Source organism: Aquarana catesbeiana, linkage group LG08, assembly GCF_042186555.1.
Source record: "Aquarana catesbeiana isolate 2022-GZ linkage group LG08, ASM4218655v1, whole genome shotgun sequence".
In the NCBI taxonomy this organism is placed as follows: domain Eukaryota; kingdom Metazoa; phylum Chordata; class Amphibia; order Anura; family Ranidae; genus Aquarana; species Aquarana catesbeiana.
Window position 1 is genome coordinate 116,889,976 of NC_133331.1, and position 22,560 is coordinate 116,912,535.

The window sequence follows — 22,560 nt, forward strand, 5'->3', positions numbered from 1 at the left end:
CAAATCTTGTTACGTGTATGATGTGGACTATCTGCAACCTCAATTGATACTGGTGCATGGTCCGACCAAGTGATTGTTCCTATGGAGGAGTTTGAAATTTTTGTCAGAGTCCATTTGTCCACAAGGAAATAGTCAATCCGGGTATATGAGTTGTGTCTATGAGAGAAAAAAAGAGTAGTCCCGTTCGGTGTTTTGGTGGCATCTCCATACATCGTAAAGATCATTGTTCCTTATGAAGGAGCCCATGGGTGACGTCAGTCTGGATTTACGGGATGACGTCTCAATTTCGTTGTCTGGTACTATATTGAAATCACCACAGATGATGAGGCTTCCTTGACGAAAGTTGATAAGTTTCTTCATTAATTTAGTTAGGAATCCAAGCTGTCTCGTGTTGGGTGTATACACATTGACAATAGTATATCTGGTTTTGTCTAGGGTACAGTCTAGGACCAGGTAGCGGCCTTCTTTGTCAATTATGCTATCGTGCAACGTAACGTGAGGGAGTTTCTAAATGTGATCATAACTCCATTTCGTTTAGTGGGCCTGATGCTTGGTAAATGTGGGTAAATTGACGATTAGTGCATTTAGGTTCTGCTGATTTTTTAAAGTGTGTTTCCTGTAGACAGAGAACATCACAGTTGGATTCTTTGGCTTTGCGCCACATAGATGCTCTTTTAGCAGGATGGTTAAGGCCCCTGACGTTGTGGGTCAGGAATTTAGGCATTCTGCTTGGTTTGTGGTAGTGTGTGATAAGAAATGGTGGTACATACAATCAGGTGTTTCCGATACGATGTTCGGTATTATTCAATATGTGAATGCTCCGGTTTCCTCGTAGTCAGGTGCTCTCAGGGTGATAAGGTAAAATGAGGAAAAAAGGGGTTGAAAATAAAATAAAAGTTAATAGAGTGCAATATAAAACAAACAGTCGATTGTAGATCGATAACTGTTGACAGCCAATCACAACTAGGCTGCAATAAGGGTTTGCGGGGTGAAAGTTTGTGTTGCAATATGCAACGAGCAAGGCATCCGATCGGACTAAGTGTTACCTGGGTTTCAAAGTTTTAACCGCCATGTAGGAACATGTTAAGGTTTCCCAATTGTGGGATTGTCAGGTGCATTGCGGGCAGTCCCCTTTTGATTGGAGATGATTGTTTCAGGTGACTCAGGGATAATTCCCCAAAGATTGAGAAGTTTGATTCCTTCCTGAACCGTGGAGATGCTGTGTCTGACTCCATTTTTGGTAACCAAAATTTTTGTGCGGGATCCTCATTGATATGGGATTTTATGATTGTTAAGCGATTTTGTGATGGTATTCAGCTGTCTGCGTAGCTGTCTGGTGTATTGTGAAAGGTCAGCAAACAGTTGCAGGTGACTGTATGGTGCTGGGGGTTTCCCTAGATGCCTGGATTTGAACAAGAGTTGATCTTTGGCATGGAAAAAATGGACCCTAATAAGGACATCCCTAGGTACATCCGCTGGGAGGTGCGGAAGTTTGGGAATGCAATGTATGCGGTCAATAATGGTTTCTACTGGTGCCAGATCTGGTAGAATAGTAGAAATCAATTTTCTGGCATACGCATTTAAATCTTGCGACATAATATTTTCAGGTATGTCTCTAATTTTTACATTATTTCGGCAGGACCTGTCTTTGAGGTCCGTCATTTTGGCTTTCATCCACTGTTGCTCTTCCTGTGTGTGGTCCTGCGCCTCCACCAGGTCGTTTACTGTTTCGGTCACAGTACCTATACGGTTTTCAATCTGGTGTACTTTCTGACCCACATGCTGCATATGAGAGGAAAATTTTGTGAACATGGATGCTATGTCATTATGAAGTGAATTCTGCAGAGTGATGAGCATCTCCTTCATTGTGGTGTCTAATACTGGCTGATTGGTAGTGGGGAAGGCTGCTATGGCAGATGTCTGTGCTGAGGTGAGGGGAGATACAGGACTCACCTCCGTTATGGCGTCTGTAGAATCCAGTCGCATCCTCGATTTTACGGGACTGTTGCCAGCTGATATCGAAGAATAAGGTGGATTGGAGTCAGAGGATTGATGCTGTGGAGAAATTTCTGAATCATCGGCATCAGGGAGGTCAGTATAGGCCGCGGCCATTCCGTGTACAGGGCCGCAGGCGCCATCTTGGAATTCTGTATCTGACGGCAGTGTGAAGAAATCAGTCAGGCCTGTATTTTTTTCTTTTGCGGGTTTGATATGACATAGCTATGTCCTTTGGCGATATTTCTGTGTACTTGTCTGCCCCTGAGAGGTGCCTGGGTGGTGGTTATGATGTTATATGGTCCGATCGGTGCAGGAGCTGAGGAGTTAAATGTCCATCTTGCTTGGCGTTTAGCCACGCCCCCCTTTATTATACCTTTTCATGTGACAACACTGAAAAAATGACACTTTGCTACAATGTAAAGTAACACACCTGCTCCCCATTCACACCTGAGACTTTGTAACACTAATGAGTCACATGACACCGGGGAGAGAAAAAAGCTAATTGGGCCCCATTTGGACATTTTCACTTAGGGGTGTATTCACTTTTGTTGCCAGCAGTTTAGACATTAATGGCTGTGTGTTGAGTTATTTTGAGGGGACAGCAAATTTACACTGTTATACAAGCTGTACACTCATTACTTTACATTGTAGCAAAGTGTCATTTCTTCGGTGTTGTCACATGAAAAGATATAATAAAATATTTACAAAAAATATGAGGGGTGTACTCACTTTTGTGAGATTCTGTATGCCTATGTTTTTATTTTTGAAAGGGAGGATGGGACTGCAATGCTGGCTAGCCACACACCTTGCAATGTCTTCTCTTAGCCAAAAGCTTTAATTTAAAAAAGATATGAAATGGAGCGCAATCTCCCTTTATCTTTTATTTGAATATATGCATTACTGCAAGTATCCTAATGTTTGTTCCTGAAAAAGCTCAGCAGCCACAATGCAATGCTAGGTTTTAGATATTTCCAAACAGCTTTTTAACGCTGCCAAAGTGCCAATCTACCTGTTATGTTATGTTGCAGTACTAATGGGGTCAATTTTGTGCCCCAACAGTGTGAGCTGAAGGAAAAGAGGGACACCAACTTGCACCACAGGGCCTACAAACTACTGGTCCAAATATAAATGTAATAGGCCAGTTTTGGATTCTGGGAGCTAAATGTGATAACTACTAGGTATGTATATCCCTTTCCTTCCCTTTCCAAGTTAGGGGCATCTCTAACTGCATATTATGGACTTTGCCTAGGTTATTGGAAGATCTATGTATGTGTGTATTTATACATTCGTACATATAAAAGTTTGTTTCCCTATATTGTACAATATGGTGACTTTTTGGCCACTTTGCTGAATACCTAAAACATATGAATAAGGTTCTTGTTGGCTGGAGCAACATTTTCTGTAGAGGCAAGTAGAAAAAAAACATTCAAAAGGCTATACAGCATTTAATGTCCCTGAGCACTATTACAAATGTGAGAATCTTCCCGGACTAAGTGGATTAGTGTCCTCAGCTCATAGGAGTCACACGAATTGTTGCATCTGTATTTTATTAGTGGCTACTATTTGTAATTGATTGAGTAGATGACAGTGAGTGGAGTTCACAATATGCTACAACCCTGTGCCTAGCTCAGAAAAGCCCAATGAGATATTCTACCAAACAATTTTTTTGAAAAAGACTTCAAACTTTTTTTTTTCTTTATACTTGTTCAAAACTTCAGAATTTTAATGGGATGAAAATGTATTTAGGTTTATCTATAGATTTCTGTTCTCAAAAATATGTTTTCATAAAAAAAAAAAAAAAAAAATACATTTATAATGCTGCATTGTTCTTTTTAGAAGACAGAACCATTTGTTGGTAGCCTCCCTGGCGGTTTTCCTGAGTGTGGCTCGAGGTTAAAATTCAGGACCATTAGCGGTAACCTCGAGCCACACTCGGGATTACATCGCAGGATCCTGGTGTGGCTTTACTTACCTTGTCCCCAGGATCCTGCGATGTCCCCCGCTGTGTCTGCAGGCTCTGTCCTCCTCCGAAGCCTCTCCGTGCCAGGCTCCGTTCCCTGCGAGCGTCGCAAGGCACGGGGGTGGAGCCTGGCGGCAAATTCAAAAAATTGTAAAATCATAACACATACAGTACTGTAATCTTACAGATTACAGTACTGTATGAAATTATTTCACATCCCTTTTGTCCCCAGTGCTTTGTCCTATGCCCTGCATGCAGTTTTATGTTATATATACTGTTCTTTCTGCCTGGAAACTGGAGATTGTCCATAGCAACCAAAAAGCGTCCCTTTACATCAAAAGTGGCTTTAGACCAGCTAGAAAACAGTGATAGTAAATTAGAACACTTGCAGAATTGAGCGATAGTGAATCGTGGGGAAATTTATATTATTATTATTATTTTATTTTTTTTAATTATTTATTTTTATTTATTATATAATTTATGTTTTTGTGTTTCAAACTTTATCATACCCGGGATATCTACTAGACTCTTGTTTGGACAGATTTAAGTGTGTTATTACTAAGAATTACAGACCTACAATATAAAAGCCAAATTTCCATGCAAAATAATGGTACCGCTTCAGCACCTAAAATCCGAAATAATCATACCGCCAGGGAGGTTAAAGTGCATTGCTATGGTGCCCCACAATACAGAAAAAAGGTAGCAATATACTTTAATACATCTTTTTTTCTCTCTGCCTTAATGTATATCCATGTATGTTCATATGTACGGTATATAACCGTATAAACTACAGCTGGCCAAATGGATTAATACACCACATTCCCTAATATTTTTCAATATTTTTTAAAGGCAAGTTAAAAAAAGTCTATTAGTTACTAGATCTAAGGGGCTAAGCCCTGGTGTATCAAGCCAGGGAGCCCATATTTTTTGAAACTTATCAGGACAGCCCCTATGCTGATAAATATATTTTTCCATTTTAAGGATATCTCCCATATAAATATCCATTGCATGTGTGTGGGCGGATCTACCAATTTCCAATGAGATAGAATCAATCTACATGCCTGAAATAAGGCTCTAGCCATAGCTTCTTTTGTGAATTTCTGTAGTTAAAGGTCATCTAGAATCCCCAAGATGCATCGATTGGGATAATTCCAGATGGACACTTGAAATACTGCATTTAATGTTTGAATTATCCCTGTCCAATATAGATGTTATTTCAGGCAATGTCATAGTAGGCGTATTTAACTCTTAGGGACCCTGCTGCGTTTACCACACAGGGGATTATCTAGTGCGCCCATCTTAAACAGTTTTTTCTGAGTTTAGTATACTCTGAGGATAATAAAGAGTTGCATATGTTTCTGGTTTACATTAAGGGAGCTCTCTTGGACTGCCTGCAGAGCTTCCACCCATTGATCTTCCTCAAAGAGACCTATATCAGCTGCCCAGCAGTTCTTCACCTTGAGAGGGTACTCATCAAGAAAATGAACAAGCAACATAGCATAACACTTAGAGATAAAGCCCTTGGTGGAGGTAATTTTTTGCATTATATTAAAGAGAGGGGTAGGGGACTGGTGCCAATGAACAGCCTTTCCATGAGCCCTAACTTCGTGTTGGAGGTGAAGGCTTTAAACAACCACTGAAGTGCTTCATTAGCTACAGAAGAGTGTAGGGTTTGCTTGATAGGTACGACAATAGAATTTGTAGGACCTCCTGTGAAAAAAGGAGGGGGAATGTAAACTTTAGCCGGTATGCATGTTACCTAATAAATTTTACAATGCAAAAAAAATAATCTCTATGTATTCATCATAGAGTAAATTTTTGAAAATGCAGAGATTGATGAATCAGGAGACTCATTAGATGGGAGTATGTGTAGAATGGTATGCTCCCCCCAGCCTAGCTGCTTATCTTTATTGAAAAACCTACATATTAGTTTTTCATATCAAATCAGAAAGAGTGGTGGCATGCCCCAAAACTGATCAGCTTGGTGGTAATTTTGTATTTTGTTATAGTAGGGGCCTTTGTTTCTGGAATTAGAAGGTGACATGTCTACCACTCTTCCCATGGAAAACAGAGATTAGTACACTGTTTTGTGCACTAAAATAGTGTGTTAAATCATTCCTATACAAACACAAAAATGGCAATCACTCTGCTCCAGGTCAGTCCCCTGTTCCACCTCCACTACCACACTTTAATGCGTGCAGGCCCTGTCCACTGCAGTCTTCATGTAAAAGAAAAATTTTGCTTAACCGCACAGCCAAAGAAATCACCTTTATTAAAAATCTTCAATTAAAAAAGCTTTACAACGAGGGGATATAGCATATACAGCTAATGTTTTTCACACTAATTCAGTGCATAAGCTATGATTAAGTGCAGAATTAACATGAAATGTGTTAGCTGTATTTGCTGTATCTCCTCATTGTGAAGATATTTTGTAATGAAGATTTCTAATCAAGGTGATTTCTTTGGATATGTGGACAACCTGAATTTTTCTTTTGCATGTTTTTTTCCAATAAAAGCGGGTTTCGTCTTTGCACATAACTCATTTATTTTACTACAATAATGAGAAATAAATATGCCGTCTTTCTGCAAGGAAAGGCAAGACCTACACAAAATAAGCACTCAGTAGCAAATAATTCTTACTCTTGTACTGACTGTCATGTCATTTCACTCACCTTCCTCTGTTGTATCATATTAGTTAATTAGAACTGTACCAAAAGACAAAATTTGCACATGAATTTAATAATGACTTCAATATTTCCTCTTAGTTCTTCCATAATTTTAAAATTCAGAATCTTGTTGAATATTTTATATCATTATGAAGTGATTTAAATGCATTTATCCATTAATATTTTATATACAATCATATTTAAAATTCATTAAATTAGAATAATTATTACTTTTGGATAATATACCTCTGCCAAATGCTGGAAAATGTAAAGATTTTTTTAAAATTGTAAGCACTCGGTAAATTTACATATTCATCTTAAAAAAGATGTACAAATCATGAATTAAAATCTCATGCTACTTAATTTTTAAAAATACAGTATATGTACTTTCTAGGGTGATTTGCCTATGTATGCAAGCCATAAATCACTTAAATCTTAAAGCATACCCATTTCTCCTCTGTGTTCTATCAGTGTTATTTATACTGAAACAAATCGACCTGTGATTGCTGATTCCTAAATTGCCCTGTATTTCTACATCTGTGATCAAGTCTGTATTGTTGGTAATCAGTAGGTCTAGTAACACTTTGTTTCTAGTTGGTGCGTTTACCATCTGACCCATGAAATTGTCCTGCAAGGCATTTTGGAACTGGCGAGCCTTAGATGAATGCGCAGTTCCTTCCACTCAGTCTATGTCTGGATAAATAAAATCCCCCATTATGATGATACTTCCCATCCTTGCTGCTAATCCAAATTGTGATAGGAGGTCCGCCTCCTCCTCCCCCTTGTTAGGGGGCCTATAGCATATTCCCAGTATTACTTTCCCCTTAGTTTCATCCCTTTGCAGCTCTACATCTAAGGATTCCACCTCCTCCCTTGCTCCCTTAGTGATATCTCTCAAATTCACTTGTACATCATTTTTGATATACAGGCATACCCCTCCCCCTTTTTTACCCTCTCTATCCCTGTCATATAGGGAATACCTTTGAATGGTTGCCAGCCAATCAGGAGAGATGTTGAACCAAGTCTCTGAAACTCCTACAAAATCTAAATCCTCTTCGAACAACAGTAGCTCTAGTTCTAGTTCTCCCATCTTGTCCGCCAAACTCCTGGCATTGGTGAACATGCCACGTAGTTTAGACCGGTCGTATACTGTCTCCTTATTGGGTGTTCTGAGGTTGCAAATAGGACTTGTTACTGTACTTACCTCGGGTTTAGGTCCTTTAGTCAACCTAATTCCTCCACTACTACCCTCTGGAAAATGTTCCGCGCTAACTATTTCTACCTCTGGACCCTCCTCCCCGTCACCTATCGAATCACATTAATAATTCCCCTAGTTGCATTTGAGGTTTGTCTGCCTATGACAAATCCAATCTGGCCTCCTTTGATCAGGGTAAGGAGAATGTTCATCAGGCACTTAGCCAGGAGTGTGGCGAAAATGTTAACATTGGAATTTACTAAAGATATTGGGCAGAAATTAGCCACATATGGTTTCAGCACCTCCGGGGGAAATAACGACATTAGCGTTGCTTTTGTAAGGACATAGGTTAGGTGCGGGTTTAATATGGTATTACAAATTTTATAAAATTCACTTGGGAAGCCATCTGGTCCTGAGGATTTACTGTTTTGAAGAGATTGTATGATTTTGGATAGTTCTGACAAGGAAAAGGGACGTTCAGGAGCTTAAGATGGTCGAAAGAGTGGGAAGAATCAATCTATCTAGAAATTGTTGCATATCAGGAGTAGATGGCTTGGGAGTGTCAGGATCCTCCCTCAGATTATAAAGCGCTCCATAGTAATTAGCAAATTCATCTGCTATTTCTTGTGGATTAATCATTTGATGCTGAAAAGTAGGATGGATAAATTGGGAGATTCTTGACTTAGCTTGTAGGATCTATATCCTATTGGCAAGACACTTCCCTGCTTTATTGTAATGTGCTTATGAGGTGAGTTTAAGTCGTCTGAGATGCCTATCGTATTGGTCAGATAGTAGGGAGTGTAACTCATTCCTTAGCTTAGAAAGGGAGTGTGAGACCGGTACTGTAGGGGACTTTTTGTTCTGAAGTTCCATAGTATGGATCTCCAAAAGTAACTTGGACAATATAGTATTATATTGTTTTTTAGCTCCAGAGCTCGGCTGGATGCAAATGGTCCACATAAAAGCCTTGTGGGCACTCCAAAGGACCCCCAGGTCTGGAACCGACTCACTACTGATTTGGAAAAGTTCCCGGAGATGCTGAGAGATAGCAATAGCAGTATTAGGGTTTTATACAATTCTAATATTACATTGCCAAACTGGTGCTTGCGGCATGATCAGACCATGTAATATTGTGTATAGAGAAGGAGGAGATACTTTGAAGCAGTCACTTTTCAGTAACAAAAAGGTCTATGTAAGAGTAGGAAAGGTGTCTGGAGGAGAATGTGTAATCCCTCGCATTAGCATATTGGCACCTCCAGACTTCGTACACCCCCTCTGCATGAAATAATGACCTCAATAATTGAATGTGACCTTTAGAGAGAAAGTTCAAGTCCAGTTGGGGGTCAACTGTAAGGTTAAATCTCCACACAGTAACACATGTCCATACCTAGCAGAAGATACAAGTTTAAACATTTTGTGTAAAAAGCTTGGGTGCTGCTCTCCACAGAAGGACATTTAGCTTGAGAACTTATTAAAGCAGCTGTTCTATTGTTTTACCCTGCTAAACAATCCTATTTTATGGAAACGTCTCACTGTGTGTGTAAGTATTGAATGCAAATAAGTCATTACTCCCAGTGTGGGTTTAGCAGTTGAGTGAATGCGGAACAATGTATGACTGTAAATATTGACTAAGACTCATCTATGAAGTCATATTCTGCGTTTATGATAGGCCTGATATAAATGTACATACGAATGCAAAATGACTCTTTAACCAATTGCTTACTGGGCACTTAAACCCCCCTCCTGCCCAGACCAATTTTCAGCTTTCAGCGCTGACGCACTTTGAATGACAATTGCGCGGTCATACAACACTGTACCCAAATGAAATTTTTATCATTTTTTCCCACAAGTAGTACTTTCTTTTGGTGATATTTAATCACAGCTGGGAATTTTGCAAACAGGTAATTTTTCTCCTTCATTGATATGCGCTGATGAGGCGGCACTGGTGGGCACTGTTAGGCTGCACATGTGGGCACTAATAGGCTGCACTGATGGGCACTGATAGGCACAGATAAGGTGGCACTGATGGGCACAGATAAGGCAGCACTGATGGGCCCTGATGCGTGGCACGAATGGGTGGCACTGATGGGTGGCACGGATGGATGGAACTGATGGGCACTAGGGATGAGCCAAACACCCCCCGTTCGGTTCGCACCAGAACTTGCAAACAGGCAAAAAATTTGTTTGAACACGCGAACACCGTTAAAGTCTATGGGACACGAACATGAATAATCAAAAGTGCTAATTTTAAAGGCTTGTATGCAAGTTATTGTCATAAAAAGTGTTTGGGGACCTGGGTCCTGCCCCAGGGGACATGGATCAATGCAAAAAAAAGTTTTAAAAACGGACGTTTTTTCGGGAGCAGTGATTTTAATAATGCTTAAAGTGAAACAATAAAAGTGTAATATTTCTTTAAATTTCGTACCTGGGGGGTGTCTATAGTATGCCTGTAAACGGGCGCATGTTTCCCGTGTTTAGAACAGTCTGACAGCAAGATGACATTTCAAAGGAAAAACAGTCATTTAAAACTACTCGCGGCTATTAATGAATTGCCGGTCCGACAATACACATAAAAGTTCATTGATAAAAACGGCATGGGAATTCGCCACAGGGGAACCCCGAACCAAAATTTAAAAAAAAAATGATGTGGGGGGGTCCCCCTAAATTCCATACCAGGCCCTTCAGGTTTGGTATGGATATTAAGGGGAACCCCAGGCAAAAAAAAAAAAAATGGCGTGGGGTTTCCCTCAAAATCTATACCAGACCCTTATCCGAGCACGCAACCTGGCAGGCCCCCTCCTGAACCGTACCAGGCCACATGCCCTCAACATTGGGAGGGTGCTTTGGGGTAGCCCCCCAAAACACCTTGTCCCATGTTGATGGGGACAAGGGCCTCATCCCCACAACCCTTGCCCGGTGGTTGTGGGGGTCTACGGGTCAGGGGCTTATCAGAATCTGGAAGCCCCCTTTAACAAGGGGACCCCCAGATCCCGGTAAGGGTACCATTTCACAAAAAAACTGTCAAAGATGTTAAAAATGACAAGAGACAGTTTTTGACAATTCCTTTATTTAAATGCTTCTTCTTTCTTCTATCTTCCTTCGGTTTCTTCCTTCATCTTCTTCTTCTTCTGGTTCTTCCTCCGGTGTTCTCGTCCAGCATCTTCCTCCGCGGCGTCTTCTTCCCTTCTTCTCCTCAGGCTGCTCCACATCCATGATGGCATGGAGGGAGGATCCCAGTGTGTGACGCTTCTCCTCTTCTGACGGTTTTTAAATAACGGGTGGTGGAGCCACCCAGTGACCCCGCCCCCTCTGATGCATGGGGACTTGATGGGACTTCCCTGTGGCATTCCCTGTGATGTCAGAAGGGGCAGGGTTACATAACGGGTCATTTCTGAATATACATAAAGGGTCGATCAACGTCACTACTCATGAAAACGGATACAAAATCATGTCCAGGTAGTATTGCACACTAACCCTTTTACACAAAATTAACCCCGCTATACGAGCAACTTGCTGGAGATGTCATGAAGATGAAGGTACTCTAATGCAGTGGTCATCAACCCTGTCCTCAGGGCCCACTAACAGGCCAAGTTTGCAAGATAACTGAAATGCATCACAGGTGATATCATTTGCTGCTCAGAGATTGCAGTATTCTAGTCTCCATCTCCCCATAGTAATACATAAAACCTGGCCTGTTAGTGGGCCCTGAGGACAGGGTTGATGACCACTGCTCTAATGCACATCTGGTGGTCTTGCTCTTCCACACAAACTTTTTGGACAGCGGTACACTGCATTACATCTCAGGTCACCTCATATGACTTAGAATTCACCCCAGCTCAATTCTTACTCCACCTCTCACCCTTATAACACATTATACCACAAATCACTAGCGATGCACATGATAAGCGCGGCAAAGCAATGCATCCCCTTGCATTGGAACTTGACACATACCCCCACAATCCGAGAATGGTTCGCTAGAATCCGCAAAGTTGCTGAAATGGAAGAATTGATCCATATCACCCACAACAACCCAACTAAATTTAATAGAAAGTTGTGCTGCTGGTTGCACTTACAGGCGACACCTGACAATCTCACTCTATGCAACCCACCTAACTAAAAAACTCAACCACACATATTTGGAGCCCTCCCTTACACAAACTGACCCCAACATTCTTCACAAATCAGTCTGTTTACCTACCCTCACCCAGGCAAACACCCCCAGCAACGCTCCTTAACTGCAACAATAAAACCGAGGAGGGAATTCAGAGATGGCCCCTCACTTACCTTCCCCCCTACACCCCCCCCGCCCTCCCTCCTCCCCTCTCTGCCTCCCTATCCCACCCCTTTGGCTATATCCCTTTCTACTTACCTCCTATCCCCACCCCCTTCCCCTTCCAAGAAACTCGGCCCAATTACCCACCTACCCTACACGCATGCCCACTTCGCTAAGTCCGCCATCACCTGCCGCTTTAACCAAACACGCTCCGAACACTTAACAAGCACCCTCCATTTACCATACATCCCTCTCCCTGAGGGGAATGATTTCACGCCTGAAAAGGGTACCGGTTAAACCTCTCCCTTCCATTACCTCACAAATAAATTCTGGCAACTTATGATCCCTTGGTTAGTACCCCTTTGAGAATTAGCTACCTGTGGTAAACTTTCTCAAATTGAAGCGTGAGGTGGGTCTAGGAACTTCATGTATAGGAATTTCAACAGAAGTGCTTGAATTTTTCATTTGTCAGTATATTGGTGCTGTATGTACTCTCACTGTTCAACTGACTATTGAGCTTTCTGGAAATGCTCTTTATCTACCTCTAAATATAAGAAATTTGTTTGAAAAAAAAAAAAGAATGCCTAGTTGAAACAAACCTAAATACAGTACTGAAGTTACCAAGACTTACATAAACCATCTGTGTGAGAATATAGGTGGTATATTGCCAACAGCATCTAATGCCGTATACACACGGGCGGACTTTTCGACCGGACTGGTCAAACGGAATGAATTCGTCGGACAATCCGATCGTGTGTGGGCTTCAGATGGACTTTAGATTTAGAACATGTTTCAAATTTTTCCGACGGACTCCGTTCGTCTATATGTTAGTCCGACGGACAAAAAAGGACGCAAGGGCAGCTATTGGCTACTGGCTATGAACTTCCGTATTCTAGTCCGGTCGTACGTCATCACGTTCAAATGACTAGACTTTCGAACGAACTTTAGGACTTTCGAATGGACTTAGTCTGTTCATGTGTGTGCAAGTCTGGTCGTTCGTAAGTCTGTTGTAACTCCATCGAAAGTGCGTCGGACGCTTGATGCTGAAAAGTCCGCCCGTGTGTACATGGCATTAGAACACAGGTTTTAAAGTATACTAAATGAGACTGTGGCAGATTATACTGCCAAAATAAATTAAATGATATTCAAGGACCAATACTCCAACCTAAAAGAAGACCTAAAAACAGTAAGTAAACTAAATGAGACTGTGGCAGGTTATACTGCCAAAATAAATTAAATGATATTCAAGGACCAATACTCCAACCTAAAAGAAGACCTAGAAACAATAAGTAAACTAAATGAAACTGTGGCAGATTATGCTGACTAATTTTAGAAGACTGGAATTTCTTATCATGGTGCCTGCCGGACTGACAGAGATAGAGAACAGAGCATTTGTTAGTGCCTATGTAGGAGAATAACACAAATCTTTAAGGATAAATATAGTGACCATAGAGCCTTCTTATGAAGAAAAATCCTTGCAGTGCTTATCATTTATACAAGTCAGTTTGACTATGGACTATGTGAGCACCAGAAATGTAACATGCCCAGGGTTATAGTTGTAAACCAGCAGTTAAATTAGATTCAAGGACCAATACTCTAACCTAAAAGCAGATATAGAAACTATAACTGTTATCCCTGTGATTGCTTGTGCATTTCCCCAGGGACTGCAATGCTTTTCAGTATAACAAAAACACTAGCAAATGGGTCTGACTTGAAGGGCCCCTGTGCCACTAATGTCCAATTAGGGATGAGCGGAATGTATCTGGATTCAGGTTAAGACAGGTTCTCAAAAAATGTAAGACAAATTTAAGAGCTGAATCCGAACAACATTGGACTCAATATGAGCCTAATTTTAAAAAACAGTAATGATGATTATCCATGCTAATAAGCAAGAAATTGTCAAACTGCAAACAGCCTGCAATTTTCCACAGCTGTTATATATAAAGATTCCACCCATGGGTGGAACAGCAGCTGTGGAAAATTGCAGGCTGCATCCTATGTAGTGAATTGATGCCTTCCTGGTTACCTCCTAAGCTTGATTTGCTTATCAGGTGTATACCTGTATAAGTCCAATCTTTCTGGTAAGAGACTGGTATTTCTGGTGGTGGATTCTCTATGCTACTCACTATTCGCTCTGATGCTTGCTCAAGATCTCAGTGATTGTCACATACTTGTTTTGGATCACTCACTTTTGGGACTTATGACCTCATGTGGTCCCTCATCATTACATATGGACAGCAGTAATTTCTACTGAATTTATACTATTGTATTTTTTATTATTTTTACTTATATTTTATATTGCTTATATGTCACTATATTTTTCAATATTCTCATGTTTGATTTTTTGACCACTCTCATTTTAATATTGTCGATAATTTTCATTCTTGACATTAGTTTGTTTATAGCGCTGCACAACTTTTTCCCATTTTATTGTCACATTTTACACTGCTGTGCTGGCTGCTTTTTCACATTTTTTTGCCAGCGCAGTATATTTTGTTTTCCTTGCCCCACTCCCTCCTCACAGGCTGTGATTAACCACTTGCCAACCAGCTCACACCAATATACATCGGCAAAGTGGCACATTCCCTCAAATCGCCATATGGGTATGTCGGCTCCTTTAAGCATTCCCCTGCTGCATGGCGGGGGACCCGATGCACGTGGCTGATAGGCGCGATCACCGCCGGCCACGCGCGAACGTGGGAAAGGGAGCCAGAAGAGGGATTTGTGTGTGTAAACACACAAATCCTCTTTCTGACAGGAGAGAAGAGACAGATCTTCTGTTTGTAGTAATGACAAACAGCGATATGTCTCCTCTCCCAATCAGTTCCATCCCCCCCACAGTAAGAAACACTAACTAGGGAACACATTTAACCCCTTGAACGCCCCCTAGTGTTGACAAAGAAAATGAGGGGAAGGGACTTTGGACTTTTTAGGCACAGTAATACCAAGTATATCACAAACGCCCCCTAGTGTTAACCCCTTCCCTGCCAGTGACATTTACACAGTAACCAGTGCATTTTTATATGGTCCCAAAAAGGTGTCAAAAGTGTCGCATCTGTCAGCCGCAATATTGCAGTACTGCTAAAAATCGCAGATCACCGCCATTACAAGTAAAAAAAATAATAAAAATGCCATAAAAATGCCATAAATATATCCCTTATTTTGTAGACGCTATAACTTTTGCGCAAACCAAACAATATACGCTTATTGCAATTTTTTTACCAGAAATATGTAGAAGAATACATATTGGCCTAAACTAATGAAGAAATGTGTTTTTCAAAAACATTTTTGGGGATATTTATTATAGCAAAAAGTAAAAAATATTTTTTTTTTTTTAAAAATGATTTCTCTTTTTTTTGTTTATAGCGCAAAAAATAAAAAACGCAGAGGTGATCAAATGCCACCAAAAGAAATCTCTATTTGTGGAAAAAAAAGGACGTCAGCGTCGTGTTTTCTTGTCTGTGTCCTGTAGCTGTCTCTTGCTCAGTTTCTCTGTTATCAACCTGATAACTTCTCACACATTCTCCGAGACGGGAGATAGAAGTGTGTGTCGTGGGAGGTTGCTATAAATAGATTAGAAGCCAGCTTGCCATCTAAGAGCAGACCTCTGCACATTCCATTCTTCCTTTGCCTATAGGGAGAGGGGATGTCAGCCTTTCCTCCAATCAGCTGTCTTGGCTGTATGCCCAGGCTTCTCTGCAGTGTTAACCATAAAGAGAAAATTTCCTAACACGAAGAGCGCTTTCTAAAGGACATATACAGATGAAGACAGCAGATACATATGTAAAACTTATGTAAGGAGATTTGTTTCATCCCTGTGTATCATCTGAGGCTATTCACTTCACTGGGTATATGTGAGGGTTTACATCCACTTTAATGGCTGCTGCTGCTGAATCTTAGTTAATGAGAAGCGGGAGACCTGGGAGAGCCTCAGCTCTCATGCACATCGCTGACTCAGGATTGGACTTAGGTAAATATTTGCGGGCCTCGGAGGAGAGCTGTACACCGAAGGTGTTTTACCTTCATGCATTATATGCACTTTAAAGGCTTAACAGAAGTTCTGTTATAGAAGGCGCACTCTTCCGCCTTCCGGGAATCACAATGGAGGCCATCTAATGAGGAATGAGGTTGCTTCCTTATTCCAGAGCATACATCTGCCACATGAGATGACATCTTACGCGGAGAGTCTGAGGAGCCCCTTTAGCTTTGAAAGACCCGAGGCTGGGGTTAAGAGCCACAGGCATGCATGATCTCCTTAACAAGAGATCTAAGGAGCTGGTAAGCTGCAGTATTTTCGTGGGTGGAGGCACTTCTTTATTGCACCCCATCACATCCCCTATAGTGTTGAAGTTGCATGTTATCACTGGCAGGAAGATTGCAAAGCCACCATCTAGAAGATCGTTTTACTGAGTGGGCTCTCTTCAAATAGCCTATCTGAGTGGACTTGGCTCCGTTGCTCGTGTATTTTGCTATACACTTTATCTTTACATATTTTTTTGCACTTATCACTGGTGATAGCATAAATGCTGATATGACAACATATTGCATGAATTTTTCATATATTTCTATTTATATGATTCAACTTTTTAAATATTATTCAATTCTTTTGATCACAAATCATTTCACAGCGCAGCTTTCTTTTTTTATGACATTTGTAGAGTGTGTGTCTCACATTTTTAGTTGCAGCTTTTTTTCACTTTATTTATGGTTTAATCCTATACATACGATTGTTCTTGGGATAGCGCAGTAAAATATTTTTTCCTGTTTGTACCCACCAGATCCATGCCAATTCATTCAAAAGGCAATTCAATTATTGGTAACGATACCAGTGGACTGTGAAAACAGGGCGATGGAGCAGAATACTGACACTCTGGGCATGACTCATAATATTCTTTGACATCTGCATGTAACCCAGGCCAAAAGAATCTCTGGGTTATTCTATCCTTAGTTTTCTCTATACCCAGGTGTCCACCCATTATATGACCATGGCTAAATCTAATACCATCCGACAACAGGGTTTGGGAACCACTAGTTGCTCTACCTCCTCCTCTTCTTGCTTTGCCACTTGAAATAACAAGAACGTTTTAAGAGCCATGTAGGGAAACAACACCCCTACATTAGGTTTAACAGATTCGCCATCAATCATTTTAACATTTTCTCTGGCTCTATTGAGTGTGGAGTCTCTTAGTTTTTCCGTACAAAAATCATCTTTCCTGACTTCTAAGTCAGGCACCACATTCTGTCCACTCTCACTATTAGGGTCAGAGATAATTTCTTGTTCATTAACCCCAAGCTGGGGGCTGGATTCCAGCTCCTCCTGCTCCCCAGCCATTACAGAAAAAGGAAAAGGATCTACCCCTCTGTTGGAGACACCAACCGTTTCCCTTTCAATTTTGCAATCAAAAGGGTCCAGTGTTTCCTCAGCAGGGGGAGCTCTGTCCTCCTGGCTCCTTTTGTTTTCTCATAAACTCCAAAAGTGTGGAAAATCTTTCCCCACTAGGGCTTCATAAAGTATTGAGGGTACCACCCCCTACTGAATGTGTCACAATGCCCCAAGGGATATCAAAGTCAACTACATCAGTCTGGTAGACACGTGTGTCACTATGTATACTAATCACCCCAATAGTGCTAGGGTGTAACTTTGCAAGATTTACAAAATCACCTTTGACTAATAACACTACCAGAATCTAGCAGAAAAGTGACTGGCTTTCCATCAACTGAAATTGTACACATTTGGTTTTCCATGCGTCTCTGACATGATGCAGTACATGCCACCTGTGCAAAAAGAGACATGCGTTTTTTCGAATAAGCATTATGACATTGCATTGGTTCATCAGTTAGCAGCAATATGACCTAACGCATGGCATTTTATGTGTTCTGTACCCAGTCCTCTAAACAATTTCAGAGACCTTCCTGACCTATTTGGCCAGTCTCCAGGTCCTGAGCCCATAGTCTTATTATCTGTAGCAACAGTTTTGTAATTTTTCCCTGAGCCCTTGAACCCTGGAACAGTCTTACTGGATCCTTTGGGCGTTTTTTCACGCCTAGAGATTTTGGGGTGGGGCACGGATGGGTTCAACAAGTCCTCAGCAGCAGTATATCTTTCCACCAGCTGGAATGGCAGTCTTAAGGCCCCCATGGCTGACCCACTTCCTCAAAGTGGCAGGGAGTGCACGTAAATAATGGTCCATGACCACACGCTCCGCAATCTTAGGGCCTGACAAAGTTTCTGGCTGCAGCCACTTCTGGGTGAGGTGTATCAAGTCAAACATTTGGGAGCGGGGTGGCTTGTCAGTACTGTATGACCACTGATGCACCTGTTGAGCCAGACTGCAATGGTGATGCCCAGGCATGCAAGTATCTCAGCTTTCCGTGTCTCATAATCCTGGGCAGCATCTGGTTCCAGGTCATAATAGGCCTTTTGGGGTTCTCCTGTCAGAAAGGTTGCTAGCAGTCTTGCCCTTTGCTCTTTTTGCCATCCTTCCCAAACAGTGACTCTTTCAAAAGTTGCTACCACATCATCTGCATGTGTCATCTTCTGCAGGTAATAGCTGGCATGCACCATTTTCTGTTCCACCGGCAAAGGACCTGTGGACCTCTTCTTTAACTCCACCAGGGCCTCCGCAAACTGGCGATTCACCTCCTGCAAGCAATTCGCCTTCTGCTGGGCTGCATTGGCCTCTGTGACTTGGCGGCTGGTTTCCTGCAGTGGCATGCAGCAGGGCTTTTAACACATCCTCCAACTTTCTGCTTGTTCAGGAAGATGCCCGCCAATTCCACCATATGTCAGGGGTCAGGGGTTAACTCAAGGGAGATCATCTTCCCTGGGAAAAAGGTAGTCCAAACAGCAGGTTTTCTTAAAAAACTGACTTGTAGCCAGTTTTATTTTGAAAAGTTGCACGAAAATTAAACAAAACACAACAGAAAATAAATCGTTGCCAACCAGGCACTAAACATTGCAGGTGATTAACTTAGAGGTGAAGGGCTTCTCCCAGTCACCCACAAAATAAAGATAATGCAAACCTTTTCTTTCTCTCACAAAGTAAACTTCACATAAGCAGGTCTCTCAGGTTTTTAGCTTCCCGAGTCCCAGGCCAAGAGCAATTCTTTGCTCCATTCCTGCTTTATTTATAGCACCTGTTGGTGGACACAAGTGGATCGCAAAATATGGTCCAGAACCAACCCTGCCAAGGTGGCTGGTAAAACCTGGACCGGATTCCACTTTAGTTCTCAGCAAATGAGCGCATGTGAGGTAAAACATAACATCCATCAATTACCTCGCCTTTCATAATGTCGCAGTACAGTGGGGACGGAAAGTATTCAGACCCCCTTAAATTTTTCACTCTTTGTTATAGTGGAGCCATTTCCCTCATTAATGTACACACAGCACCCCATATTGACAGAAAAACACAGAATCCTTGACATTTTTGCAGATTTATTAAAAAAGAAATACTGAAATATCACATGGTCCTAAGTATTCAGACCCTTTGCTGTGACACTCATAAATTTAACTCAGGTGCTGTGCATTTCTTCTGATCATCCTTGAGATGGTTCTACACCTTCATTTGAGTCCAGCTGTGTTTGATTATAGTGATTGGATTTGATTAGGAAAGCCACACACCTGTCTATATAAGACCTTACAGCTCACAGTGCATGTCAGAGCAAATGAGAATCGTGAGGTCAAAGGAGAAGAACCCAAAGATCACTGTGGCTGAGCTCCAGAGATGCAGTTGGGAGATGGGAGAAAGTTGTAGGAAGTCAACCATCACTGCAGCCCTCCACCAGTCGGGGCTTTATGGCAGAGTGATCCAACGGAAGCCTCTCCTCAGTGCAAGACACATGAAAGCCTGCATGGAGTTTGCTAAAAAAACACCTGGAGGACTCCAAGATGGTGAGAAATAAGTTTCTCTGGTCTGATGAGACCAAGATAGAACTTTTTGGCCTTAATTCTAAGCGGTATGTGTGGAGAAAACCAGGTACTGCCCATCACCTGTCCAATACAGTCCCAACAGTGAAGCATGGTGGTGGCAGCATCATGCTGTGGGGGTGTTTTTCAGCTGCAGGGACAGGACGACTGGTTGCAATCGAGGGAAAGATGAATGTGGCCAAGTACAGGGATATCCTGGGCGAAAACCTTCTCCAGAGTGCTCAGGACCTCAGACTGGGCCGAAGGTTTACCTTCCAACAAGACAATGACCCTAAGCACACAGCTAAAATAACGAAGGAGTGGCTTCACAACAACTCCGTGACTGTTCTTGAATGGCCCAGCCAGAGCCCTGACTTAAACCCAATTGAGCATCTCTGGAGAGACCTAAAAATGGCTGTCCACCAACGTTTACCATCCAGCCTGACAGAACTGGAGAGGATCTGCAAGGAGGAATGGCAGAGGATCCCCAAATCCAGGTGTGAAAAACTTGTTGCACCTTTCCCAAAAAGACTCATGGCTGTATTAGATCAAAAGGGTGCTTCTACTAAATACTGAGCAAAGGGTCTGAATACTTAGAACCATGTGATATTTCAGTTTTTCTTTTTTAATAAATCTGCAAAAATGTCAACAATTCTGTGTTTTTCTGTCAATATAGGGTGCTATGTGTACATTAATGAGGGAAAAAAATGAACTTAAATGATTTTAGCAAATGGCTGCAATTTAACCGCTTCAGCCCCGGAAGATTTTACCCCCTTCCTGACCAGAGCGTTTTTTGCGACACTGCGCAGCTTTAACTGACAATTGCGCGGTCGTGCGACATGGCTCCCAAACAAAATTGACGTCCTTTTTTTCCCACAAATAAAGATTTATTTTGGTGGTATTTGATCACCTCTGCGATTTTTATTTTTTGCGCTATAAACAAAATAAGAGCGACAATTTTGAAAAAAACGCATTATTTTTTACATTTTGCTATAATAAATATCCCCCAAAAATATATAAAAAAAAAATTTTTTTCCTCAGTTTAGGCCGATTCTTCTACATATTTTTGGTAAAAAAAAAATCGCAATAAGCCTTTATTAATTGGTTTGCGCAAAGGTTATAGCGTTTACTAAATAGGGGATAGTTTTATAGCATTTTTATTAATAATTTTTTTTTATTAGTAATGGCGGCAATCAGCAATTTTTATTGTGACTGCGACGTTATAGCGGACATGTCGGACATTTTTGACACATTTTTGGGACCATTGTCATTTATACAGCGATCAGTGCGATTAAAAATGCACTGATTACTGTGTAAATGACACTGGCAGTGAAGGGGTTAACCACTAGGGGGCGGAGAGGGGTTAAGTATGTCCTGGGGCATGTTTCTAACTGTAGGGGGATGGGCTCTGTGTGACGTCACTGATCTCTGCTCCAATGACAGGGAGCAGAGATCAAGTGACACTTGTCACTAGGCAGAACGGGGAGATGCTGTTTACAACGGCATCTCCCCGTGAGGTGATCGCGGGTATCCCCACGGTGAACGAGTCCGCGGGACCCGCGACCCGACTCACGGAGCTCCAGGCCGGCACGCGCCGCCGGCGGCACACATGCAATGGCATGGCAGGGAATTCAAATGGACGTACAGGTACGCCTATTTGCCCAGCCATGCCATTCTGCCGACGTACATCGTCGTGCGCCGGTTGGGAACCGGACAACAAAGAGTGAAAAATTTAAGGGGGTCTGAATACTTTCCGTCTCCACTGTATATAGCCACATTCCTACCATTGCCTCAGGGGTATTCCCTCTGTTTGGAGTTTATTTGTACAACACTGAATGGGCAGACTTTTTCTCCAGTGATGCTTTGTATAGTAAAACACTTCATCAGCATTATAAAAAAAGATACTAGTCTCAACTGGCAGGTTTTTTACACCCAGCTTATCTTGGTCTTGAGGTGTGCTCTGGTATCTATCGTTCTAATACTGGTTGTTGAAACATCATTGAATGTCTGAAATTGTGCTGCAATGAAATGAGCTATAATTATAGAGTAGGACAAGTGCCTGTTAGAGAATTACATTTATTTGGGTTTCTGAGAAATACTTCAGCTGTAGTGTTTGATTACATTGATGTTACACATCAGGAAACTGTCACATATTCTGCAAATGTAATTAACCTTTTTAAAGCTAAGGCTAGGAGATAGTCAAGGTTCTCTAATGTTACCATTGGATTATTCAACTCACACCTGCAAAGCCAATCTTTTGGTCTTACCCGATAGTATACAATATCTTTGTGGGAGAAGAGTATATAAATGACTTCCCCTTTAATTCTACTGGTAATTGTACCCTATTGTAGGTTATGTTGTACCTGTTATCAATCTAAAAATAAAATGTGATTTTCTGTATAGTTCGCTAACTTATGATTTTAATTTGATTTTTTTTTCTCAAAGAACAAATAGCTTGGGTCTGGACCCCCTGTGTGGACCACCACCGGTATGGAATGGGGAATGGGATGGAAAAACTGAACTTATATTCCAGGATAAAGGATGAATTTATAAATGAGTCAT

The 22,560-nt window shown here is 41.5% G+C and overlaps 1 protein-coding gene across 1 annotated transcript in view; it reads right to left on the reverse strand.

Moving 5' to 3' along the window:
• Window positions 1-22,560, reverse strand: part of PCDH15 (protocadherin related 15) — a 2,079,434-nt gene that overhangs the window by 313,045 nt on the left and 1,743,829 nt on the right. The gene's annotated exons all lie outside the window — the stretch shown is intronic.